The sequence below is a fragment of the Cricetulus griseus genome, chromosome 3 (genome assembly GCF_003668045.3).
Source record: "Cricetulus griseus strain 17A/GY chromosome 3, alternate assembly CriGri-PICRH-1.0, whole genome shotgun sequence".
Taxonomy (NCBI): Eukaryota; Metazoa; Chordata; class Mammalia; order Rodentia; family Cricetidae; genus Cricetulus; species Cricetulus griseus.
The window spans coordinates 144,188,483-144,215,704 of record NC_048596.1 but is presented as its reverse complement, the minus strand read 5'-3'; the positions used below and the strand labels follow the sequence as shown (position 1 = coordinate 144,215,704).

The 27,222-nt window shown below is 37.1% G+C and overlaps 1 long non-coding RNA gene across 36 annotated transcripts in view; it reads right to left on the bottom strand.

Annotated features, from left to right (window-relative positions):
* Positions 1-23,210, bottom strand: part of LOC103161473 — an 82,844-nt gene extending 59,634 nt beyond the window's left edge. For 17 of the 36 annotated variants that reach the window (XR_003483156.2, XR_004769205.1, XR_004769193.1 and 14 more), the window contains exons 1-5: positions 23,152-23,210; positions 14,195-14,392; positions 13,726-13,893; positions 10,554-10,664; positions 2,940-2,999 (exon numbers count right to left, since the gene is read on the bottom strand). This is a non-coding gene — a long non-coding RNA (uncharacterized LOC103161473). Of the gene's footprint in view, positions 1-2,939; positions 3,000-3,584; positions 3,722-8,896; positions 8,923-10,553; positions 10,665-13,725; positions 13,894-14,194; positions 14,428-23,151 lie in introns of all 36 variants that reach the window. The other 19 variants (XR_004769212.1, XR_004769210.1, XR_003483179.2 and 16 more) reach the window with 7 other exon arrangements.
* Positions 23,211-27,222: the final 4,012 nt, after the last annotated feature.

The window sequence follows — 27,222 nt, the reverse complement described above, 5'->3', positions numbered from 1 at the left end:
GTTTGGTCTTTTTGGAGAAGACCTGTCATTCCTTCTATAGGAGGACAGGTGTGTTTGAGGTTTCAAAGCTGGCTCCAGGCCAGGTCTTGCTTTCTTTATCTTCCTCCTGCCTTTAGATCAGAATATAAGCTTTCAGCTACTGCTCTGATGCCATGTCTACCTGCCACCACACTCCCTGCCATGGTGATAATGGAATCATCCTGGGAAACGGTAAGGAGGCTCCCAATTAAATGTTTTCTTCTATAGTCATGTTGTCTCCTCACAGCAATAAAACATGGAGTTAACACAGTAATGATTTTTGATGGGCTACATAATTGTTAGTTGAGTAATTTTGACTCACATGTAAATTTTCAATTTTAACATATACAATATTAATATAGTGGCAGCATCATAAGAATATTTCATGTGAGTAGATTCCCATGGCTTCTGCATGTCCACATTCAGCAGTCTTGAATGATTTCAAAGATATAGGTAGGTCCTAATCTATTTCCCCGGGAGCACTATGCCAGAAATAGGAGGAACCCATAGCTCAGAGTCTTTGGGATATTGGATCAAATCACATTAAAGGAGAAGAGGTTCCTTTTGGATCCTGGTTACAAAGATTTACATTCCTGGTTTTCTGTCATCCCTGCCTTGGATCTGAGGTGAGGTCCACCATGGGTGGGTGCTCAATGATAGCAGCAGAGAGAAGGAAAAGAGGAAGTGTGGGCCAGCAAATGCAGGTAGAGAAGGATGAGAGATCAGGATAGAAAGAGCTGGGAGATGGGGATAGATTGTGCTGTTAGGAATATAAAGATACAGGGTGTGTGGAGAAAAAGATAGAGGAGGTAGATGACTAAGACTGTTTGAGAGGTGGTGACTGCATGAGTAATCTGAAATTTATAACAATCTTTTATTTAAAAAAATCCATCCACAGTTTAAGGAGCCCACATTTGTAATAATCATGACTTTAATGTAGTTATGATGTAGTTACAAGGGTGTTAATATTTAATCACACTTCTGGCTTTGAGCAGAGTAGAAAAGTTAGCCATTAGTATCATGTAAAGGACAAAGTAAGAGAAGATTCTTGGGTGATGGAGGGAAGATAAGGAAATGGAGATTTGTGAATGCGATTGAGACAAAACTTTGGAACATTTCCAGTGGTGTGCTCAGTGTAGCAGGGGCTTGGAGAAAGGTATTAAGGATGGTTTTGAAGGGACCAGCTCCCCATTTCAGCAGCCATAACAGCCTAGCATGTGCTTGCCTGACCTTGCCTTGGTCACTAGGAGGTCAGATACCTGCCTTATGGCAAGGAACCAATCAGAAGTTAGCTGGTAGTGCTACGCTTTACGGCTCTGGGTGTGATTTATGGGCAAGTGCACAGCAATGATGTGAAGAGCATAGCAACCGCCCTGGGAGAGCCTATGTGCCATAACAACCAGTTGACCAATCAACACAGGGCAAACCCTCTAGCCTGGAGGCATACCAATCCTGAGCCTGTCCTGACCCCTAGACACCCACCTTATGCTTCCCTATAAGATCTCTATGCTGTGGCTTCGCAGTGTCTTTTCTAGCCATCTGCCATGATGGGTGGGTGAAAGGCCCGAGCTAATGTGGGGTTACTTCGTTAAACAACTAAAATAAAGCCTCTTGCTGTTTGCATCAAGCTTTTGACTCTGCCTGGTGATTGGGGTCATCACAGTCCTGGACTGAGATCCTGGGGGCCTGAGCCTCCTGGGGTCTTTCAGTTCCTGGGAATTCTTATTTAGAGCCTATTAAATAGAATGATACTTACTGAAAAGCTTACAAAGATAATATGCATACTAATTATGGTTGACTTTAACCCACCTCCTGCAATTAATCTCAGACAAATTTTATGACATGCTAACCTTGAACTGTGATGATAAAAGATGCTCTGCTTTAAAACTGAGTGATATGAGAAACCTGCTGCACTTTAGACACACTAAACTCCAATGAAATTCCACTTATATAAGTAACAGATAGTGAGTACATTTGCCATCAAAAAACCATGAAAACTACTAAAACGCGGAGAAAACACCAGCTATTTAAAAATACCTTAAAAATGATAGTGTATATTAACATGATTAATAACTATGTACAAAATGGGTACCAAAATTTCTCCAAAGAAGTTATAAATAATTGAAATTATTACATAATTAAACCCAAATATTATTAAACATGTGTATTGATTAAATAGTGCAGACAACATGCAAATTCATGTCAAGAATCACAGTAAAGATAATGATCTAAAATACTTAGCAGCAAAATATCAGGTAGTAATTTGAGGGTAAATATCTAATTAATGCCAAGAGCAAATTAACTACTGTAAATCATTAAATGCAAGTCCAAGCACATGGATAATTGAAAATAATGATTAAATGAAGTCTTTATTTTTTGTATAGATGCAGAGAAAGTGTTTGACCATATAGGCTGAGTAATGATATTTCACAAAATTAAAAATCCTTAATTAAACTTCAAGGCTAAATAATAAACATGAGCTTACAGATAGTTATTTAACAAGAAAGCTACTTGATAATAAGAGATGAACCTGTACCATATAGCAGAACTTTATTGAAATGAGGAATACTAAAATGCTTCACTCCCAGATCAGGAGAGAGACAGTGAAGCCCACCATTCCCTCAGCTTTCTGTTGCTGTGTTGGAAATGCTCTAATTCCAAAAAACATCTAGACCAGATACCAAATCTCTGTCTCTGTCTCTGTCTCTGTCTCTCTTTCTCTCTGTCTCTCTCTGTGTCTCTGTCTCTGTCTCTGTCTCTGTCTCTCTCTCTCTCTCTCTCTCTCTCTCTCTCTCTCTCTCTCTCTCTCTCTCACACACACACACACACACACACACACACACACACACACACACACACACACACTGTGCCCCAGACTCACAGGAGGGCCATCTCCACTCCTTTCTCATACAAAGTGCTACCTGCAGGTCCTAGTTCCCACTTCATCTTCTGCTTTCTTCTTCGCCATTTCCAAAGGAACCCTTGGACAGAGGAAAAGGAGGCTTCAGAAACTGCCTGAGAATCTTAAATGAAAGGGTTGTTGTGTGAGGGGAAGGGTTGTCAGTGACAGAAGAAATGCTAGAAAAAAAGAACAACAGACTATGATATATTACCTCAGCTGTAAGTTTTACTTTAGAATGTTATCTATGGGTAGAAAATGATAGTTAATTATGGATTCATTTAATTTGATATAGTTATGTATTAATAGTACATGTAAGACTTCCAGAGGGCATTTTGTTTTGTTTTGTTTTGTTTTGTTTTGTTTTGTTTTTACTCAACCTTTGGCCTCTATTTTTCACAGACCTGGAGACTGAACTCAGGCGCTCACACATGTCAGTCAAGCACTCACCACTGAGATGTACTCACCTCTCTTTTAGTACCTTATGTTTCATTAGGGCATGAGTTCTTTCTCAGTTGGACAGGCTAACATTGATGCCCTGTATCCTAACCTGACCTGGAATATGAAATCCTCCTGTCTCAACCTCGTTAGAGGATGGGATTCTAGACCTTCCTAGTTTTCCCTTCTGAAACTCTCTAAGTGCACTTTCCACAGTCCCTTTTAATACCTGGAGAGAAAACACGCAGATGGTTGGAATTCCCCACACAAGTTTCACAGAGGGATGAAGAGAGGGCTTATGGTCATTGTTTTGTAGATATGCAGTTACTTTTCTTGGTGCTGTAACAAAATACTTGACAAAGAAACCTAGTGGTAAGAAGTGTTCACATCCAATTACGCATAGACACACAATACAATGGTAAATAAAAGATTATCACTAAAAGTTCATGGTTTGGTTCATTATAAATGTACTCACAACAATTCAGGCTAGATTTCCCTCTCTACTCAGATATAACTAGAATAGTGGTGAACTGAAACTACATTTGATGATTGTCAGTGGTAGGAGAATCTTGTTCCAGTGGTTATAGTATGTACACAAAGTTCCATGAAGATGGACATCCTTGATTGCCAACACATTGCTATGTGATCTGCTAGAAGATTGGTATGCACATAGCCCAAGTCAAGTGTAGTCCCAGATTGCTGAGCTATTTTCCCAAGCTCACTTGCCTCAAAGAGTCTATGTTGGTTCCCTATCAGTAGTGCACTTAATGAGGTTTAGTACTAAAAGTTGAATAAAGTCATTACATTCATTTGTTCCCCAACATCAAATTTTAAAGAATCTATTCAGTAACCTCAAGTGCAGTATGATTCAAGTTGGCATGTGTTTCACTGTGTGCTTTTATACTATCATCAAAGTATACAAAAACAACAAAACAAAGCAATGAAAAAAAACTGCTTCTATTTTGAACCATCCACTAGCTCTTCGGTTCACTTAACTGTCATAAAAAGTTTGCAGAAACAAATAATTCCTGACACGTTTCTTTTACACTTAAGGATTGATTCTAAGCTAATTTTCAATTTACTGTAATCAAAATCTCAAATTGAATAATGTATTTATACTACTTTGCAAATGAACAATTGATGAATGAATTAATATATGGATTCACCTATAGATGGATGATCAATGGCATATAGATGATAGATAATCAAGTTGATTGATGATTAGATTAGATTATCTAATTAGATTAGATAATTGCTGGATAGTAGATATGGATATGGATAGGTGATAGATAAACACACTGTTGTACAAAAGAGAAATATGGAAGAGAAGAAAAAAAGGAAAAGAGTATAAACAGAAACAGAGGGTAGAAAAGACAAAGAATGGGACAGAATAATGATGTAAATTTAAAGAAGAGCATATCATAGAAAGATTCATTTATGTATAAATTATATACTTATCTTCTGTCAAGATTCTGCTTGCACTTTGCAACTATTAGAGACAGATGAAACTCTGGATGTCTAAGCAAACCATATATTGTCAGCAAAGTAGTAACCAGGGCACAGGAATGTTTCTTACATTAAGGTGACTGTTGTCTATTCTGAGAAAACAAACCACCAAATAATTTTGTTTTTTCTAGTACTCTAACCCAATATTAGTTTTGTATTTTTATTAGTCATTCAAACACTGTGTTTAAGTCCTTACTTTCTCAAGTCTTTGAGTTAGATTCCCTCCGTTTATATGGAAAAGTTCTTTCCATTAATGTCAACACTTTTTAAAAGACTTGTCTTACAAATTTCAAAAATGAATTCCTGATCCCTCTGCATTGCTTTCCTAAGTACTGAGATACATTGTAGCTATGGGCCATTACTCAGTTTATATGATGCTTTATAACAAATCCAGAGCCTACTAGCAACTGATATATATTCCTAGTCCTTTGCTTAATATTTTTCTTAAAGTGAGTTCATCCTTCGGGGCTAAAACTTAAGGTCTACTGAAAAGGTGATGCATAGACTGCAACATACATTCCTTTGTATGTTTATTATGGCAACATAGAGTGCTTGCCTATAAGTGTCCACCTCTGTTTCTAGTATTCACTATCTTCATAGTGAATTAATCTGAAATATTTACTGCAAATGTATGATGGCATAATTTAAATTTTCAGTCATCAAAATATATGTGATTATACTTTTGATCAACAACCACATAAATCCTCATATATATATATATGCATCAAGTGAAGATTTGACTTGTAGAATATAATCAGATTCAGTGTTACTATTTAAATTGAAGCTGCTTGTTTTATGGGTATGTAGGTTTTATTAAAGGGCCTACAAAGCAAATAAGCAGGAAGAAATATGCCAGGTGTATTGCAAAGTGATCAGTACAACCTAGTTACCTCAAAAAATAAGGCACACATACACACACACACACACACACACACACACACACAAACTAAAACAACTAAAAAATTCAGCTGGTTTTTGTTTGTGCATCCCTTTAAGACCAGCACTTGGTAGAAAGAGAGGCAGAAGGATATTTGTGATTTTGAGGCCTGCCTGTTCTACAACTCAAATTCCAGAACAGCCAAGTCTACACAGCAAAAAACTGTCTCAGAAAACAAGTAAACAAACAAATAAATAAATGGATAAAGCATAGCACATTTCTTTATAAGAAAGAAACAACTGGCTGGCAAAATGATTAAAACATATTTGACACAGAATTCTGTTGTTCATCCCAAGGGATTTTTATCTTGACTTTCAAATTGCAACTTTACATAGGGGTTGGAAGTGAGGCAGTCTTTGAAATTGTGTATCTAAAAGTATACATGCTAGTGCCAGCATAATGTGTCTATAGCTAAGATTGGCAACTAGGTTCCGTAAAGTAATGTGTTCAAATACAGACAAGTTCATTGTACAATGCACAAAGAGAAAGGTTCTTAGTGAAACAAAAGATTTATAAAACATAAATCCAATACTTAGATTTATGAATCTGCTCTAAAAATAGCCTGTGTGCAGCTAAATTTTGCATCCAAAAATAAAGTTACTAATTCTTTGCTCATGTGAGTTCCTTCCCCATGGGGTTGATGGTAATTCCTTTGCTGTAAATTGATGGAGAGGGATAAGAACTAGACTCAGTAAACTCATTGAGTCAGATCTTGAAGAATGGTTTGGTGAACTTTAAGTGGCTAAATCAACTAGGCTTTTTCAGTTGTCCAAGTTACTTCAATGTTGCTCTAAGCCCACTGTTTCATTTTTCTTTTCATTTTATTTAAATTAGAAACAATCTTATTTTACACATCAATCCCAGTTCCCTCTCCCTCCCATCCTCCCATGCCCCGCAATAATCCCGATCCCATCTCTCTTCTGCTCCATATAAAGAGTGAGGCCTTCAACAGGGAATCATAAATGTCTGTCACATCATTTGGCTCAGGGCCTAGGACCTCCCCTATGTGTTTAGGCTGATGGAGTTTCCCTCTGTGTGTAATGGGCTCCCAAATTCCATTCTGTACACAAGGGATAAATACTGTTCCACTACCAGAGGCCCCATAGACTGCCCAGCCTCCTGACATCCATGCTCAGGGAGGTCATATGGTGGTTTCCCAGTTGTCAGTCTGGGGTCCGTGAGCTCCCCCTTCTTCAGGTCAGCTGTTTCTGTGGGTTTCCCCAGCCTGGTCATGATTTTAGAATCATGCCTTCCTCTCTACAACTGGATTCCATGAGTTTGGCTCAGTGCTAATAAGGCTGTGGGTCTCTGTTTCTGCTTATATAAGCTACTGGATGAAGGCTCTAGGATGGCATATAAGGTAGTCATCAATGTCATTATAGGGGAAGGGTATTTCACATAGCCTCTCCACTACTGCTTAGATTCTTTGTTGGGGTCATCCTTGTAAGCTCTCTGAATATTTCCCTATTGTCTATAGGTTCTCTTTAAACCTATAATGGCTCCCTCTAATAAGGTATCTCTTTTATTGCTCTTCTCTATTCTTCCCCTGACTCAATCTTCCTGCTCCTTCATGTCCTCCTTCCCCTCCTCTTCTCCTATTTTTTTAAATTCTAACTCCCTCTCTCCTCTACCTGTGCTCCCAATTTGCTCAGGAGGTCTTGAGGCAGGAAGATAGGTGGGACTAGGATAAGGAGACTTCTGGGAAAGGTAGACAGAGCGCCCACCAGAGGAGTCTTCATGTAGAGTCCAGGAAGAGAGGATGCCCCAGGCATTCTCTGGTAAGCCAGGATCACATGGAAAAACATAGATTAATAGAAATGAGTTAATATTTAAGACAGAGCTAGTCAATATGAAGCCCAAGCCACAGGCCAACAGTTTTATAATTTATATAACCTCTGTGTGTTTATTCAGGGCTAAAGAAGGTGGCAGTAGAACCAGGCTGGTGGTAAAGAAACCACCGGCAACAAAAGAGAAACTAATAAGACCAAACCTGGTGGGAAGGGTATGTAGTGCTTCACAGGTATTCCCAATCCTCTACCAGTTCTGTTGCCTGCAGCACTTGGTACCTCTCTCCAGGGATAGCTCCTCAGTGGACACAACTTTTTTTAGATGAGCATTCTAAGTTTCAGGTCTTGTCAGTTTCCTGTATACTCATTACAGCTCAGTCTTCATTTTCACAGCTTTGAATCCAGCCCACTCAGGACCTTGCTACATGCTGCATGGTCTCTGTGGCTTTCTGGAACTTCGGTGCAAGTGTCTGTGAGCCCTCACTCTAACATTTTTCTTGTTAATAAAATGTCACAAAGTAGATAAAGGCACTGTTTCTGCCAACCCAGGGTGTCTCCTAGACTTCAGAGACAGTGACTTCCCACAGAACTTATCTACTTGAACTGTAGAAACAATTCCTTAGACATCCCCATTCCAGCACAGTGTCTTAGAGCTTCCCTTTGGTTTGGTATTCTCTTTTCAAATGAAATGACTGGAAATATCATTGCACTGTGGAGCATAAATAATTGGCATTTTGCCACACAGCACCTATCTTATCGTACTGGTGCAGTACCTCTGGTTTCTTTAAAAGAAAATTTAATTAAATTTTAACAATTGCTGTCTGATATGTTTTGTCAACAATTTGAAACTCAGTCTCCATTCCCCCCTCCTTTTTTTTTTTTACCAAACTATGTATTTTTCACATCAAATTTTGAATCATTGCTATAAAAACCTCATTAAGCATAGACAGAAATAACTGTATTGAAGCTTGGATGCTGTGCTAACATGAATTCAGCAGACCTAGAAGAAGAGAGGAGTTTATGCAAGCTCTCTAATCACTTTCTTCTTCCTTTATTATACCCAAGACCCCAAGTCATGGGATTAAAACATTCACACTTGGGCTGGGCCTCTGTGCTTTCTTTAATCATGTCTGAATATCTGTCCTGTGGGTACCCAAGTTTGCCTCAGTCTCCAAGTGATTCTAACTCCAACTCTAAATACTGTATTGTGAGGCTCAAACATTGTGTCTTGATGGGGATTGTGTTGGAAAAAAAAAAAAAAAAGAACAGCAGCAGGATGAGAACCCAGGGCTGTTTCATTCTATGGCTTACCTTCTCAGCCAGGAGGTTGCTCTGACCTGTAGAAGATACCATGAAAGAGCTAAGCAACCTTGGTTCCATACACTAAATTATTTCCCAATTTTGTGAAGTAGTTTAAGCTTCATTCATCCTGACAAGTCTCTGGAAAGGCCCTCTCCTGCACTAATCCCTGTTTGTCCTCAAATACTGTCAGGAAGTTCACTACAGGGAGTGTTTTCTTTCCCCCACCTCCCAGTATTACATTCTAAATGGGTTTTTAATTATTATTCATCACCATTCTCTTCAACTTTGCCATATATATAAGTGTTTGGGAAGGATTGGCTCATGAGGCCTTGCTGGAGGAGGAATGTCACTGGGGAAAAGCCTTTGGTTTTAGAAGATCTCACCATTCCCAGTTATTGCTGTCTTCTGATCCTGTCTCAAGATGTGAGCTCCTAGATACTCCTCAAGCACCATACCTTCATGCTATCATGCTCCCCTACATGACTGAAAATGTTAGCCACCACCATCCCTTCTCTAAGTTGTCTTGGTCACTGTGTCTTGTCAGGGAAATAGGAAAATAACTAAGTCATTGTGTTTCATTTATTTTTTAATGTACATGTACACTATGTAGTCCAACTTAACCTCCTCAAATTTGTGATTTTGGCGGGCTGCAAAAATAACTCAATGGTTAGCAACACTTGCTGCTCTCATAGAGGACCCCATTTCAGTTCCCAGCAACTAAGCTGGATAGTTCATAACCCTCTGTAATTCCAGGTTCAGGAAATCTAACATCTTTTCTGGTCTCCATGGACACCTGAATTCACAGAAACACACACACACACACACACACACACACACACACACACACACACACACAACACACACGAGAGAGAGAGAGAGACAGAGAGAGAGAGAGAGAGAGAGAGAGAGAGAGAGAGAGAGAGGCATATATATGAGGGTGTTATTTTAATTTGCCCAAAGCCAGCTTTATCAGATGAAGGTTTAAGAAAATAATAATTTTTTAAGGATTGTAAGTTAAAAATGAAGAGTGAAAAATAAAATATGCTAGGTTGAGATAGGATTACAGAGCTCATGACGGTGTCACTATGGTTTAGGAACTAGTTCCTACTCTGGATTTGCTGGGGAGAATTGCATTTGTGAATTCACTATTCCATTGTTTAATTTCTTGCCAACAACAAACTTCATTATTATTGCATCAAAACTGCTTGGAGAGCTTTCTCAGATGGTATACAGAGGGAAGCCTCATAATATTGGCTGTCAAAGGACAGATCTGAGATCATCTGACCTTATGAGCTATGCTTCTTTACAGAGATTCCCCTGGACCCTCTCTTCTGTCTCCTGATAATTGTTATCGTGGTTCCTTATGTGCTTCAGATCCCACTGAGATTATTTAATAGTCCTGCATGCTGGGAGTGTTTATTTATTCTACCATCAGACACCTACGCCTCATTGAAGCTGTCCTTTTTATTCTGTTGCAAATAGAAAAAAATGACAGCACAGTGAGAGCAAAACACAAACCTGTCCAGTGAAAATGTTTAGCTATCACAGTAGACAACATACTGTTTTATTTTCATAGTCCACTATAGTCCACTGCAAACATTATCTCGTTAACAAACTTATTAATAAGGAGGAAAGCAGGGTGATCTGTGTAGTGAACAGTGTTTACTTGGTCAGCAGTCAGCAGCAGTCAGCATGGAACTCGAACTGCTCATGTCCTCAGTTCTGCCTCACGCCACCCATGTCTGATCAGTTAGTTCTGTGCTGCCTCCTTCTTTCTCTATATCAAGGGAAATAAAACAGGATTCCTGATTGCAGGTGATGTGGTAATTTATATTTCAGGCAAGTCTTGTATATTGAAAATTTAAGAGAATGTACAAAAAATACTCTTGTTCTAACTCTTGTCCTCAATCCTTATACATTTCATTGTGTTTCCCGGTGTGTGTTTGACAAGGGTGGGACATGATCTATGTGCTACCCTTCATCTTGAAGACACAATTTAAGGAAGTAATTTAGAGGGTCATTGCAAAAGCAAAGTCATGTATAATATAAGAAATCAGGAAATGGAAGATGCTTAGGAAAGTTGCTCTGTTAAAGAGGAATATTGTGGTTAGATTCTTAATGATGTTTTAATACATTGCTCCCGAATTTATACATTCTCCTGTTCTGTAATTGTAACCCAATGAGGATGCAGAAGAAATAGTTCAGGGGAAGAAACCTAACTGCTTGTTTCCCACTTTCAACAGAACTATAATTGCACCACACATAAAATGACATATTTATTTTTTACAACTCTGCAAGGAAAATGCAGTTTCTAAGAGAATAATTTATACAACATCATTGAGAAATAAATGAAAGAATCAGATTCTATTTCAGGCAGTCTGATTCTCATGCCTTAAATTTAATCTCTGCCAAGGGAAATAAGCACAACCTTTGCAGAAAGAAAGGAAGAAATTTGGGGAATGTGTTCACTCAGGTTTCACCACAGTGATTTGAATAAGGAGATTTCTAACATAATTATCATTTTGAAAATTGTGCAGAACTAAACACCAGACACTACAAAAAAGGATATTAGGAAGTTAGTTCTGGTCACATTAAGCCGAGTGAACACACTTCAGCAGAGGGACTGTGTTTGAAACACATTATCTCATAGATGCTCTGGGTAGGGACTTAAACAAGCACTCACACAGGAAAGGAGTGCCACAAATATCAGGACTTTAATAAGGTTGGCAGGAAATGAAGAAACAACAGACATACATACAGAAATACTGGGACCTGTTGGGCCCAGCACTCTGTTGGAGGTGAAAAAGCAGCCTGGAAATTCAACATGTATATTATAGAGTTGATTGAAGAAGTAGGTTTGTTAAATACAGCTGAAAAATGAGGAGGCTTCTCCCCAGGCCTTTAGGGGAACAGTCTCAGGATGCAGTCACCAGAAGGAGGAAGCTGAAGATGTCATTTTGTGCACACACTGTCAACCTGCATGCTTGAATTAGTGTAAGGCCTTGCTATTCTCCTAATGTTGACCAGGGGAAAGCTTTGCCATTTTCATGTTTTTGAGATTATGATGTCCTTGACAGGCCATGCTCATGCCAACAATACATATTCACCCAGGATCTCATCCTCTCTCCTATTGGTTATTAGTTGCATTCTTCAGGAAGGAGGTACGTTTTCTGCATCAGAGAACTCTAGCTGGGTTTGCACACAATGGGGACTTTGAAAATCACCAGTCAAGAAACCTAGGAAAGGCTCCCAGCCAGTTCAGCCTTGACATTGCAGCACCATGGTATCACTCACAGTTGAGTTAGAAAACAAAACCACCAATTTCAAATCATAATGTTTTAAATAAATTTATAATTTTGTATAAGACTATGTTCATTGCAATCTTCAGTTGTATGGAGCCTGCTGGCTTCTGTGTGAACTCATTTTTAATGTTCTTCTCATTTTCAGTGGTTCTGAAAGGTTTTAATATTGTTCCAGCCTGCAATCAGGTATTTTATATGACATAGCAACTGTACCATAAAACCAATTAAAACGCTGCTTGGTTTAGAACTAAGAGATAATGAATTGATACTTGATAGAAAAATGAATGGAAACAAACAAAAATGCTGAATATTTATAAACTCAAGCTCTTAGTTGAGTTTATATGTAATCTAAACTCTATCTAAAAGTATATTATTCCTCTAGGTTACTTCAAATAATAGAATACTATAAAATTAATGACATATAACAACATTTAGTTTTCCCCTAATGCCTAGGGAACATTTTTGTACCTTTACACTAACACATGTGCACATGTCCTGTATCATTTTAGGCACATGTGTGTATGTGACTTAATAGTGACATAAGCACATTCCATGTATTTTCTACTGAGCACTGGAGTTAAAAAAAAAAAAACCCTATGCCTTTTCAGGGTGTGGAATATAGTCAATATTCATTAAATATCTCCATGCTAACCTTTAAAATTGATCTCTGGGAATGACTCAGGATTAAGGCTGCTTACTCTTTTTGGAGAAAATGCAGGTTTGATAACCAGCATCTGTGTTTGGATTCTCACAAAGGCCTAGAACTCCAGCTCCAGTGGATATGACACCACCTTCTGGTTTCAACAGGTATCTGTTTTCTTTAGTGCATACACCCACAGGCATGAACACAGCTATAACAGTTGCTTTCTGCAGTCTTTAGATCTGAGATACTTCTGTTTCCATTCTGTTTATCCTGCAATGATGTTTAGATTGTTCCCCCTCCTGTACTGTTTTCTAAGTGTTCAGAAGTTGAATCACAGAACTGAGACTTTTGTGACTAAATACATTGTCCTGTTTTTCTTGTCTAAGAATATGGGCTTTTGCTGTAATTTTGGTCCCTCTGAAGTCAATCCAATGTAACAAAATCTTCTTTGAAAAAAATTCTCTTACTGATGTTCATTGTCTATAACCTTCAGAATTTTTCTCAATAATAAGCATGAGACTATAACTTAGAAAGCATATTTCATATCATAAAAGAGAAGTAAAACAGGTGTGTGTGTGCCTGTGTGTGTGTGTGTGTGTGTGTGTGTGTGTGTGTGTGTGTGTGTGTGTGTGAGATGTGTTTCCAAATTGTAACTATCGACTTAGTTTTCAATAGCAAGAGATTGTCTTCATGACTGTGAAAACCTTTCAGAATTTGTCTCATTCTGCCAGATATTACTGGTCATTTCTGTATTTGGAAAATAGCCCTATAAGAAAAGCAACCATGCCAGTATGTCTGAGAATAAGAGAGAAACATATTTGTAATATCAACCATATATATGAAAGGAATGGCAGTGTAGGAATGAGTTGATGGTCCAAAGACTTTCCACTTACATGCATTCATCTTTTTCGAGAGAGATGTTTACATTTAGAGGCAAGGCTGATTTGTGTTGTTTGTTGCTGTTTCTAGAACACATTCAATGACCCTGGGATCCAGTGACAGGGTAATAAATTTTGCAACTTGCTGTAGATTCTTCAAGGATATAGAACAAGACTTGGTCACTGAAAAGTCAGATTATTAAAGCCATTTTCATCATTTGTGTAGAAACATACAATAAAATCCATAAAGTGGTACACTTAAAATAAAATTTGATGTGGATATATAAGGGATATGCTTTTGTTTCTTTTCCTTTTTTTTTTTTTTTTTTTTTTTTTTTTTTTTTTTTTTTGCAGAATGGGCACTTTGCCCTAAATAGATGAAAATCTGCTGTTCTGAGTAGATGACATCATTTAAAACTCATTTTGGACAGTGTCTAGGGAAAAGGGAGAAGTAACAACATTAGAAGAAAAAGGAATGGATTACCTGCTTATTCAAGTGGTGAAGGACAGCTGCCAATCAAATAAGATTCCTTCCTATGGCATTTATCTTTATTGTTTCTTATATATTGTTGAAATTTGAAACTGGACCTTGCACAGCACTGTCAGGTGTTCAGTTCTCTGATCTTCTACACCAATCCTCCAATTGCATGCCTTTTCATCATTCTATGATGATTTTCAAAGCCTGTAGCATTTTATTAGTAATTTTAATTATTAATCCTTTTAATATAAAAGAAAAGAATTAATTTGTGATCCTCAAAATTGTATCAGATTACTCAGAGTTATAGAAAGAATATTTGATAATACATTTAAGCATTTTCAGGCCCTTACAAGATCTTACATAATTCAAATTATTTTATGTTGTTTGTGGCAATTGTAAAGGGTGATGTTTCTTGATTTCTTTTTCCACGAATTTATCATCTGTATATAGTAGGACTACTGATTTTTTTAGTTAATCTTTTATCCTGAAACTTGAATTTTTAATTAAGGCATGACAGCAATGTGGTTCTTACTATTGAATTCCTGCTCTGGTGTCCTGATGAAAAAGCCACTGTTGTAATTAAAATGGAAAAGTTTCCCTGAAAGGGATCCAACATAAACAGCTATTTGAAGTACATGAGTGTTTCAAACAGTGACATGATTATTGATTACAGACTATTCCTACCAAGTCAAAACATGTATGATGACAGGATGATTTTCTGTAGATTGCAAGAGGCTCTAGAGAATTATACTCCAAAATCAAGACTTATCTCACCATCAAAAAACTTAGGGTATTTTCAAATACCCTATCCATTCAGTCTATGAGACTGATAAGCTCTGTGCCTTATAGTTTCTGTTGCTGGGTTAAAATATCACCACCAAAAGCAACCTAGGGAGAAAAGCACTCTGCAAACTGAGCTATAACCTGGGTGCCCAGTTCCTTGTTTCCAGTGGTGTTACTGTCATAGTGATGTATTAAATACATGATTGTCTTTTTGCCCTACTAATCCAACTGCTCAGGGTCTCCTAGCTAGTGTGTGAAAGGAAGAGAGTCTCAAGGTTTCTATTCACATCTGCTTTCATAAACTATCCATTGATCTAACATGAAATTGTGCAGGATTTATGTTGTGAAATCAGAATGCATGAGTAGGCCTTGCAGCTGGAATGACAATCCAGAACCTTCAGAATGTATGCATTCTACTGAGAATTGATGGGTCACATCCGCCTCTTAAAAGGATCTGGTAAACTCTCTTGACAATGGGCAACTGGAAATGGTCTTAGGAGGAACTGCATGTTGGAGGCTCAGTGTTAGTCTCCTTTGCTAATTCCTAAATGTGAGAAAAAGCTATCTTAATTATTTGGTGAAAGTTTTGCTTTGCAGTTAAGCTTATGTGTAGCCTCAATATAGACACAATGTGTCCTGAGTTAACATACTCACTGTACAGTTAACTAGAAGAGAAGACAAAATTCTTGATCAACATGTTCTGTTAAAGTGTCTACTAACAACTGTGAAACAGTATGCCTTATCTGGGCCAATTCTTACTTACTTGGTCAAAAACTCTACCCATAGGAAGAACATCCACATCTTACCCCTTACACTGCTGCAGAACAGCATTTAGAGTTACTAACATTGAAATGATCCATTGCCAAACCATTTTTTGAAGCTGGAGATAAAGAATATTTATATTAATCTTCAAATATCAGTTGAAGGATGAGTATTGTGCAATACTACCATGTGGAATGCAGTCTGGAATGTCTATGGTAGATGAGTTATTTCTATCAGTGGCTGTGTAGAGTGGAAAAGCATGGTTAGAAGAAAGCACACTTACGTCCATGTTTGGTGAATAATAGTTGGAATACTTATAATCCCACTAGAAGTTGGTCTCTAGCTTGGATTTTACATTTTCAATTATATATCCCCACTTTTTTAACAGTAGCATATAAATGGATCAATTCTACTTGCTGGAATGGAATGGTGGTATGCACTTATCTCTGTGAATAGCATGTCAATGGAAATTTTGGCTCTAACCTGCTAGTTTAATACTAAGTACTTTCATTCATGCCAAATTATTCTAATCAAGTGTGGCAAGACATTTGAGAGCTATTTAGACTTCTGTCCAGATAATTGTCCAGACCACTTACATAAGTACAGAGGATATTTGTGCCTAGTGGCATTCAGTAAAAATACATGTCATTACTTTTGACACTCATTTCAGACGTAAGCTCAGACTAGCACTTAGACTTCAGCAGACCTTGAGCCCCATGAGAGTGACTTTATGTCACACAGCCTCTCTGCATCTTGTCTGCCCCAGGTTAAAGTTCCACTGACACATGAGGTGCCTTGCTCAAGGCAAGTGTCAAGACAGGCTTTGGGCTGAGTGACAGAAAGAAATCTCAACAGGCAGGCTATGTGAGCGTGTAATTAGATACCTGTGTTGTGAGCAGACTTTGCTATTGGTCTACTGCCACACATATTTCTGTCATATTTCCAGATTCCACAATTCAGACTTACACATTGCAGTGCCTATTTGGTATTGTGGCTAAAAATAGCTTGATTAATGATAAAATGAAGAATGAAATACAAATGGAGTGATGAATAGAAATGACAAGGTGGATAAATAATATTGCACAGAAGACAGGGCCCATGTCACTGTGTTTTAGGACAAAGAGGATTTATCTGACAAACTTGTCAATTTTAAAACCAATTCAGCACCTCAATTTGTGTTTCATGTATCAGTCTAAAAATGTATTATTAGTTTTCACACTTGCTAGCAGATACGGAGTAGAAAATCACCAGTTAAGATCCTATTTAGGAAAAAGTAAATACAATCCATTATATTGAGATATAGTAAAAAGGTATGGTGGCAAAATCAAGCATTTGAGCACAGAAAATTTGTACACATTAATTATAATAGAACACTTAAAGAACTTTGTTTTCTCATAAACAAAATGATAATAGTTTTTATTGTATTTTTGAAGAAGATTAATATAAAAGTCCTCAATAAATTACCAACAACAATAATTCAGTAGTACATCAAATTGGATTGCGTACTGTTCAAAGTGGTTTACACCTGAAATATAGTGTAATATACCTCTTTGACAGAAGAAAAGATAATACCACATTATATAATCAATAGATGCAGAAATTGGCAATTGGGCATCCGTTTATAATAAAAATTCTAAGTAAAACACAAGCAATAATTTGATTTTAGATTTCAAGACATATGGTGTCACACATACCTGAGAAGATCACTAGGTATGAAAACCAAGTGCTCAAGTCTGTGAAATGTTAGGCAAGACATTTAACTCTGAGACCTTTATTTTCTTCATAAATAAATTAGTGATAATTTGGTTCAAATACTTTGACATTCTTTGCCACATTTTATCAACTCAGAAGCAAAGAAAAATATGAAGCTTATTAACTATTAGCTATTTCAGACTGAAGTCACTATCACATGCAATCTGGTGTGGCTAGACTCATACTTGCAGAGATGAAGGTTCCTTTGGTATATACAAACTATTAAATTTTTAAACCTTGTGCTTATTTTCTTAAGCTTAATGTTTAATGTGGGAAGCAATATATTATCTGAAATCCTAGGTAGAAAGAACTGACTTGCACTGTAATCATCTCCTATTCCATGTAAGTTATGTCATTTAGAAGAAACAAAAGTAGATAATTAGAGGAACACTGCAGCCAATGAAATATTTTCTCTGTGCTTATTTGTTAAGGTCTGTTACAGTTGGGCTTAGGACCAGAATTAGAAATAATGTGTTTTTCTAGGTGTTGAATTCACTAACAAACATTAAACTCAATATTGAGTTTATTTTTTAAAAAAATTAATATATTAAGTTTGAGACAAAATTGAACAGTAGTAAAGAAATAATATAGAATAAGTATGTGCAGTAATTTTTACAACTTTCTCATTCATGTCCCTAACAATCCTATGAACCAAAGTTGTTAACTCTCCTTTACAACAGCAGAATATGAAATTCAGTTTATAATTGATGCTGGTATTTATTACAAACTTAGTGCATTGTTGCATTGAGATGACTGTCCATCAGACTTCATATGTTTGTGTATTTTTAGTACTAATGATATGAATTTCTGGACTGGGTGAAAGAGAGAATAAAGGCTGACTCCAAGGAGCTGAAATGTAGCTCTGGGCACATCAGAGGCACTAGGTCTGATTCTCAGTACTAAAACTAGGGGATGAGGTGGCGGCAGTAGCTCCAAGATTTGTGGGTTGGCTATGTAAGATGTTACCATAAAATAATAATTTTGACTTTTGGAAATTTAGAATTTGGAATACAAGACTACAAATAAAATATCCTACATCCTTGGCTTTTTATATTCTTTGATTGTCCCTCTTGATAATTAGTTATGGTAAATAGCAAGAGCTAAACAAATTAAATAATTCCACTCAATTTAAGCAACAAAAATCCCTACAAAAGCTTATTACTTCATTTTTTGTCTTTTGTATTGTGTTGCTGGAGATTGGAGCCAGAGCTTCCACACCCTAATCAAGTGATCTGCCACTGACATACATCCACCTCTGTAGATTTTTATTTAAAGACACCTTGTCTTTAATCCCTAGCCATATATAAACTTACAAACCAGCAATTTGAATGTTTTCTTTATTTCCTCCTGCACTGCTTATGCTAGTTAAATAGGATGTACATAGTGTAGTGTTAAGTTATTACAAGAAACATTGGCTCATTTATGCTTCTCTTTCCTAACAAAGAAGCAGAATCACACCCTCTGTCAGCAGTGGATCATGGGAGTTCTATTAGATATGATATACGGCATTGTGGTTATGACTATGGAGATGATTTCCTCCTACAATAACTATTACAACTCTAAGATTCTAATCCTTATGCCTGCTTATTTGTCTATTTCCCTAAAAAGATATTTGAACTTAATATCATGAATCATTTGACTGGAAAAATAATGATCAGTGCAATAACAGGCTGCAGCAAAGGCACCTGTTTCATTAATAGTACAGCGACTTTTCTTGCCATCAATACATATTTATTTCAAAATAAATGCTTTCCAGTCCATTGATTGAACATATAACTAAAATTGTTTCCCTTGTTGTCAACAACCACTCTCAGGCTTTCAGGTTTTAAAGTGTCAAGGTAAAAAAACACAGTATTCAGTTTACTTAGGTTTGTAAATTATATTTCCTTTTCTAAGATAGTTTCCACATGATGATGAGTGTTCATGACATATATTCTGTAGACATTTACACTGTACCCTTCTCATCATGATTTGAATAAAACCAGTTTGACTAATTCTGACTCAAGAATGTAGTTTCATGTTATGAAGCTTAATAATGAAATGCAGATATGAATGTAAAATATAATATGTACTGTGTATTTTCTTATTGTTAAACACTATTTTTCAACCTTAGCATTCTCAGAACCACCAATATGTAGTTGATATCATTTTTCTCTTTTCACAGAAGATGTGTATCTCAGAGTTTGTGGTACTTCATACAAAGCATACACAGTGGAAGAGTGGGAAACAGCAGGGCCTGAAGTAGGTTACCGGGGAGTGCGCTCTACTTTAGAAAGTAGGACTTGCTATTTGCAAAGAAATTTTGAAAATCATTTGCAGAAAAAAACCTGCTTATCTGTTTAGCAAACAGTTCTTATCCTAGGGTATTCAACAACACCTCATCACATTTTCATGTGAAGACTGAGTGCTAAGGGGATTATGGGGATTTCATAAATATGTGTTATTGGAATTGAGAAGCTTTACGTTGTTTTCACTGTAACTGTCTGTTTCAAAGTCAAATGTGCATAGAAATGCATGGGATTCTATTTATGGGTTTTCAACCAATTCTTACAAAGAACTTCGGTATGGGGAATTCAGAGAAGTGAAATCATCTATAAGGGCATTAGGAAGTTTTGTGGCAGAAGAGATGAAACATTTACTGATTAAAATGCTGCAGTCAAAATGGGATAAGTCTTTAGCCCAAGAGACATGTTTATTGAAATCATTAAAGGGACCAAGGAAATCACTCACATTTATTTATTACCAGAAAAACTACAATATGTGTTAGATTTTAACAGGTATGGAAACCAGAAAAGGCTTTCCTGGTTTGAAAAAAGAAAAAGGGAAGAAGTGATAGAGTTGATAGAGCCATGCTGGCATACTTGGGTGGATTTTTAGTCTGAATTCATGAAACCTGGTATGAAGAGATGAGAATAGAATGGGCTGGAAGTATAATTCATTTTTCCTTCAATTTTAATTTTTTGTCAGTTTCTTACTTAAATACAATGTGTAGCCATCATATTTCCTTCCCCATCGCCTTTTGTTATTCTTCTCCAAGTCGCATTGACAACCTTCTATTTCGCAGCTAGTTATTCCCACTCTGTTTCATGTTGTGTGCACGTGCATGTGTGTGTGTGCATGTGTGGGTGTGCACGTGCATGTGTGTGATTTTGTGTGTAAATTGTGTATTTAGTGTCAGTTCTGCTAACTTTGCTGTATGTCAGTTTTAATATTTACTAGCTTATTTGGGAAAACTCAGGTCCCTTTACTATGAGCAGAAACACAAGTCGTTCTGAATCAGAATCCTATTTCTCCAGATCTGTGGATTGAACCTAAGCCTGATTCTACCAGGGTAATCCCTAATCCACTGAACTCCAGGCCAATGACCTTAAAATTTGGGGAGATAATGCTTTATACTCTTCATAACAGTGCACATTAATACCTCATTAAAATGTCTCATTTAGATATCATAAAGGAAACTGAAATTATTGCATGCTGTGTGCGCTCAAAGATGATGTGTAGTCCATAAGGCTAAGATTTCTTTATTCAGATAATCACCACCCCAAACACAAGCCAAAGCATGCCCACAGGTCGAAAGCTAGCGTGGTCTGAGAGAAGGGGCTTTCCAGTGAGGCCCGTTCTTTTTGAACCTCCTTCTACCATCTCAGACTTCCCCTCACCCCTCCCTCAGGGGCGTGTCCCAGCATACCTGTCCGGGTTACCTGGGGTGGGGCTAGGGTGTCTCCCTACAGGAAACTCTGACATATTGAATTTATGTGCATAGAACATGTTTATTTCATTACTATGATTATACATGGGATAAATTTAGCAGGAGGACTCTGTTCACTTGCAAAAGAAAGTAAAAGGATAACCTCTTTGAGTTGATTTTTGAAGGGTAACATCCATTACCTAAGGTTTTGTGCAGAAAATAATGGCCCCCAAAAGTATTGTCACTATGAGGAGATGTGGCCTTGTTGCAGTATGTGTGGTCTTGTTGGAGGAAATGTGTCAGTGTGCAGGCCGATTTTGATGTCTCATATACGTTCAAGCCATGCTCAGTGAGACAAATGACTCCCTGTTGGCTGCACAATCAAGATGTAGCAGCTCCTTCTCCAGCACCATGTCTGCCTGCATGCCGCCATGTTGCACCATAAGAGACTAAACCTCTGAACTTTAACTGCCACTTCATTTAAGCTTTTTTTCTTTGTAAGTGGTGCTGTGGTCATGATGTCTCTTCACAGTAATCGAAACCTAAGACAGTGACCAAATGCCAACATTTGGGTAAGTGGCTTCTTTGTCGAAAGTATTAAGCTTAACCTTTTCTCTATTGTCAGTGAAAGACAGTGCATCAGAGAGGGGAAAAAAGCATTTGGGGACATCGATCCAACTCTCTGTGCCATCAAGCTCTTATGTGCTGTTTTTTTCTGTGGATGAGTAACAAAAGTAATATTGTATTCATGGTTCCACTGTCAATCCTGGGATCCAAAGCAATGCCAGCACAACTAGCTTTCTTTGTGTGACACTAGGTTTCAGACACAGGTATTGTCAAAACCAGTGAGGATAGTTGTTTCTCTCAAAATGCCTGATTATGATTTTGATGATGCAGGATGACCTAAGGGCAGAGGTTAGAGCTAGAAAGGGATGTGATGTCAGCAGTGAATTTCCTGTGTTCTAATGGAACTTCACTCACAAAAATAGGGAGAATGTCAGACTTGTGGAGCAGTTTGTGTGGTCTTGGTACAGAGAACCCTCTGCTTCCAATGATCTGTAATCTAACTGTGATCATTCTCCATTGTTTCCATGGTCTTATTAAAATTGCTCACATGGTATGTTTTTGACTAACAGGTCTAGAAAAAGACCATTTCACTAACTGATCATATTTGTCAAATCCATGCTTCGCCAGTACTTTGAGGAAAGCTCCTGGAGTGTGCTGCTCTGCTTCTAGGTAAGTTATTTGAAGTTTCAGACCTAGCATTGGTTAAGATTCTGTCTCAAGTGCAAACAAGTGCAGTCACATGTCCTAATGCCTGCATCTTCAAAAGGACTGCATGGATGCTGTAGTCATTTTAATTCTTCACAGTGAGCCTGCATAAGTAACCACCTATTAGATCCATGGTGTCCTCCCTAGAGTCCTTTCAGTGAAATTACTGGCACAGTACCAGAGCTTGCTTTCTGAAGTTGGGGAAAAATGAATCAATTCCTACTTCTAAGTCACTTACCAGAGAAAGAAGAACACTATTAGTCCTTTAATTAAATAGACTTTCCTACTCTGCATACTTCTGACCAGGATGGATGAATTGTATACCCAGTCCACCCAGTTCTGAAGAGGCGTGGGAGCAGGCATTTGGGTGGATTTTCCATGGACAGTGTTGAATTACTAATTTGTGATTTTAGAGGAGGAAGAGATGGCAGTAAGTGTTTCTGGACCTTGAACCAGAACTGAAATCCAGGCTGTTACTATAAATCTTTCTGCCAAAAGCCGCCTAAGCCCCATTGCCATGTGTGAGCTTTACAACAGCCGCCTGCCCGAGTTAGGCCCAGATGAATACACAGAGAGACTTGTATTAGTTACAGTGCTGCTTGGCCAATGACTAGGATTCTCATCTATTAGCTCAGTCTCAATTATCATACATCTGTATATTTTATAAGACTTATCTTATCGGAAGCCTTATTGGCATCCCTCCTACCTGGTGGATCACATCATGCTGCTGGAGCAGGAGCCGAGGAAAAAAGAGAGCCCTTCCTGTTTCTCTTTCGCTTAAATATGAGTCTCCTTGCTATGTCACTTCCTGCCTGGATCAGCACTTCTCTACTACATTTCCCAGAATCCCCTTTGACTCCTAGTTCCATCTAACTTGCTGTCTCATTGGCCAAACAGTATTTTATTCAATAATCAATAAGATAAACATACACAGTAGTACATTCCCCATCACCAGGCTGCAATTTTCTCAGGGTGCCTTTGAAAAACAGCTGAAGAGTAACTATGAGGGGCTGTTGAAGAGATTTTATGCTAGTTCGGCTCCATAATTTTAGGGGTCCCCATAGAGCACAAATTTCTGCAGCAGCAAAAAATAGTATTTCTGTTTTTACTGTGGAGTTGTGTTCTTCAAAAAATTCTACATTGATGTTTGTTCTGGTTCCCCTCAGTGTTCAATCATTCTTGGAATCAGTATCAGCTTCTGCTTCCAGGTTCCTGTCCTGACTTCCATTAATGAGGGACACTGATTTGGAAACATAATCTAAATAAACTTTTTCCTATGTAAGATTTTAGTCATAGTGATTTATCACAGTGATATTAACTCTAATTGGGACAATTTGTTTATTTTATAGGTGTGTGTGTGTGTGTGTGTGTGTGTGTGTGTGTGTGTCTGTGTGTGTGCATGCAAGCATGTAAGTTCTCACATGGGACTGCTTGGATCTACCATTTGGGTCTCAGGGATTGAATTTAGGTCATCAGTCTTGATGATAAATACTTTTACTCACTGAGCTATCTCACCAAACCCTAGTATTTTCTTTTAAACTCCATTTTCTTGTATTTGGAAGATTTCATTCTTGTCTTCACCTCTTCATCACAGACTTTTCATTTTATACCCTGTCTGAGATAGAGTTAATATTGCTGAGATGAACCACCATGAGAAAAAAGCAAGTTGGGAAGGAAAATGTGTGTTTGGCTTAAACTTTCACATTACTGCAAATTATCAAAGGGAGTCACAACAGGAACTAAAACAGAGCAGCAACCTGGAGGCAGGGGCTAATGCAGAGCCCATGGAGGGATGTTCCATACTGGCTTGGTCTTCATGTCTTTCTTATAGAATCAAGCCCAGGGTGGCACCACCTACAATGAGATTAGCCCTCCACCATTGATCACTAATTAAACAAATGCCCTACAGGTTTGCTTACAGCCTGAACATACAGAGACATTTTCTCAATTGAGCCTCCCTCCTCTCCAGTGATTTTAAGTTGTGTTGACAAAAAACTAGCCATCACATTCCTCTACCATAAATATAAAGTCACTGAGTCTATTCTGGCTTATTCAAGCCCAGCACCATGAAAAAGGGAACTAGTGGAAGCTCTTTGAGTATAGACTTGAGTCTAAACAATGCTAATGTGATGCAAAGCTGAACAGATAGGAAGAGGAAACATGCTACTGTTCTGCTAATTTTACATCATTGCATTACCAACTTGTGGGAACAAGGAGTGCTGAAAATAAAACAATTCAATCAGCAACATTTACTCTAGGTATGGAAACTGACCTTAGAAATATGCAACATTAGTATGTTTTGTATAAGAGTAAACTAAGAATGTATGGATTAGCAAACAATTGTATTATGAGTGAAGACGTATTTTCCACAGTCCACCCATAGTCACATGGATGTACACTTTTCCTGAAAGGTCAAACTTGTCAAGGTTTTAGAATGAACATTCTGTGACTTAACATCTGAAAATATGACCTTTTCACTGAATGTTAAACACTGAATGTATTCCTGAAAACAAAGCTATTATCCTGATAGATTTCAAAGTGCAGATGCTTGGAGATGCCATGTAAACATGTCCTTTGAAAAAATAAAGTGGCTTAAGACATTTTCCATTAAAATCTGTAAAAAGCTGTATTTGGCTATTCAGAAGGCCAGTAGAGCTGATAAAATACACTTTTGAATCTCTATGCTTCCGACATCTGTATTAAAGCAGTTATCAGCTAACTATGACAGCTGTGAACTGCAGTGGTAATATGCCTGCTTAAATCTTGACAATATATGTGTTGCTTGCTTAAACCATCTGCATTTCTTTTTATACATTTAAAATTATTTATTTTAGATGACAACATATCATTTTTCTTTCACTTTAGTCACTGGAAAGTCTCCCACATTACCTACCTCTTTGCTCTCCTTTAAATGTATGACCTTTTTTCATTAATTTTTATTACATGTATATATGTATAAACACATGTATATATTTCTAAATACCACCTATCCTGTCTGTATAGCATTACTTTTTAAAATATTTTCACAATGACCATTTGGTATTGAATAACAAACTCATATGCTCATTCCATTAAGACTATTTTCCCTGCTCTTTGCATTTCTTGGTTGCCTATGGTTCTTTATGTAGCTTTGAAGACTCAGGGTGTATTTCTAATGAACACTGCAAGTAGAAATCTTGAGGGAATCACTATTTCTGATTAAAATGGTATGTTTCTACAGAAGTTTATTTCTGAGAAGCAAGAGATATAGCTGCTGTAGAAATAAAACATGAGTTTTTAATTACCAGAAATATATGTTGTATATTCTTTTACCAGTTTTAGAAATATGTGAAACAGTTGCATTGTAAACAATGTACATTAAGAGACTAGAATTAGCAGATGATTGGAAAAGTAATTATAGTAAAGTACAGTTGCTAAAATTCCAAAAACAAATTAGAATGGGGCACATTGTAGTAAAATTCAAGGGAGGACACACACACACACATACACACACACACACACACACACACACACACACACACATGCCAGACAAAGAGACAGAGGGATGACAGAAAATAGATAAACATATGCTACAAATATCATTTATACATACAAGATAGATATCGATAGATGATAGACAGGTTATAGATGAAAGATAAATGAATTATATGTGATATATAGATGATAAATACCAATAGATGTTTAAATATAAGGTATAATAGATAAGTAGATAGATAGACAGGTAGATGAATAGATACATAGACAGTAGACAGGTATACTATTATGTTTTGTTTTTACTGTGGTTTTAGCAGTTAGGAAAAAGATTTAATAAAACTCAGAAGATTGTGATACATCAAGGTAAGCCCTCTTGAGTGCAGACTCTGAGTCTGGATGTCAGACCACAGAAATTTCATTTAACTTTCATCAACACTGTTGTTTACAAGGTGAGGTGACTGTGTTTCTGACATGTCAGCAACATTTTTCTTGAATAATGTACAGGTTGGAAAATGTGATTCTTAGTATAACCTGTTCAAAGACTTTAGTTTAATCTGCAAAAATGAAATAGAACATAGTCTGTTATGTGTTTTAATTTATGATAATTTTTGTAATTCTTTACTGTATTTTGAGGTGAAAGGTCATAGCTAGTTTAATTAGGATGGAAAATTGATTGAAGAATGTATTCTACATGAATTGCAATTCTAAGTTGTTAAAGTACTTTTCTGTTTTTATTTCAGCTTCCTGCATTTCTTATGTGACCTGAAGCTAGAAAACATTGACTAATGATTTTCCTGGCTAAAACTGATTGTATAGAAGTTATTTCCATGAAAGGGGAGTGCATTTTACTTGAGAAAGAAAAACACAAAGCATAACTTTTGAAGACTTCTCTTATAAAAAATCATTTCCAGATACATACATTCTAGATCAAAGGAGATAAGACACAAGGGTCATATACTTTTTGTCAACAAGGCATAATAGTATATCTACAAACATGATGGAATTTCAAATATTTAAAGTTTCTTTTCATTGAATTGTAGAAACTCCTTGTTTGTAAGAATTTGTATGTGACTGGGGACCCCTGTTTACCTTGAGTACCACATAGAACCCTTTTAAAGACCACCAGAAGGCTGGTCAACCATTTGTTCTTAAATCCATCATTACATATCTACCTGTAATACAGAGAAGCAAAAATGAATTACCATCACCCAGATACACAATCCTCTATACAAATTGTGCTGGTGTGTAAATGTGAAAATGTCTAATAATACCATATTTCCCTACATGAAAACTTTAAAGTACA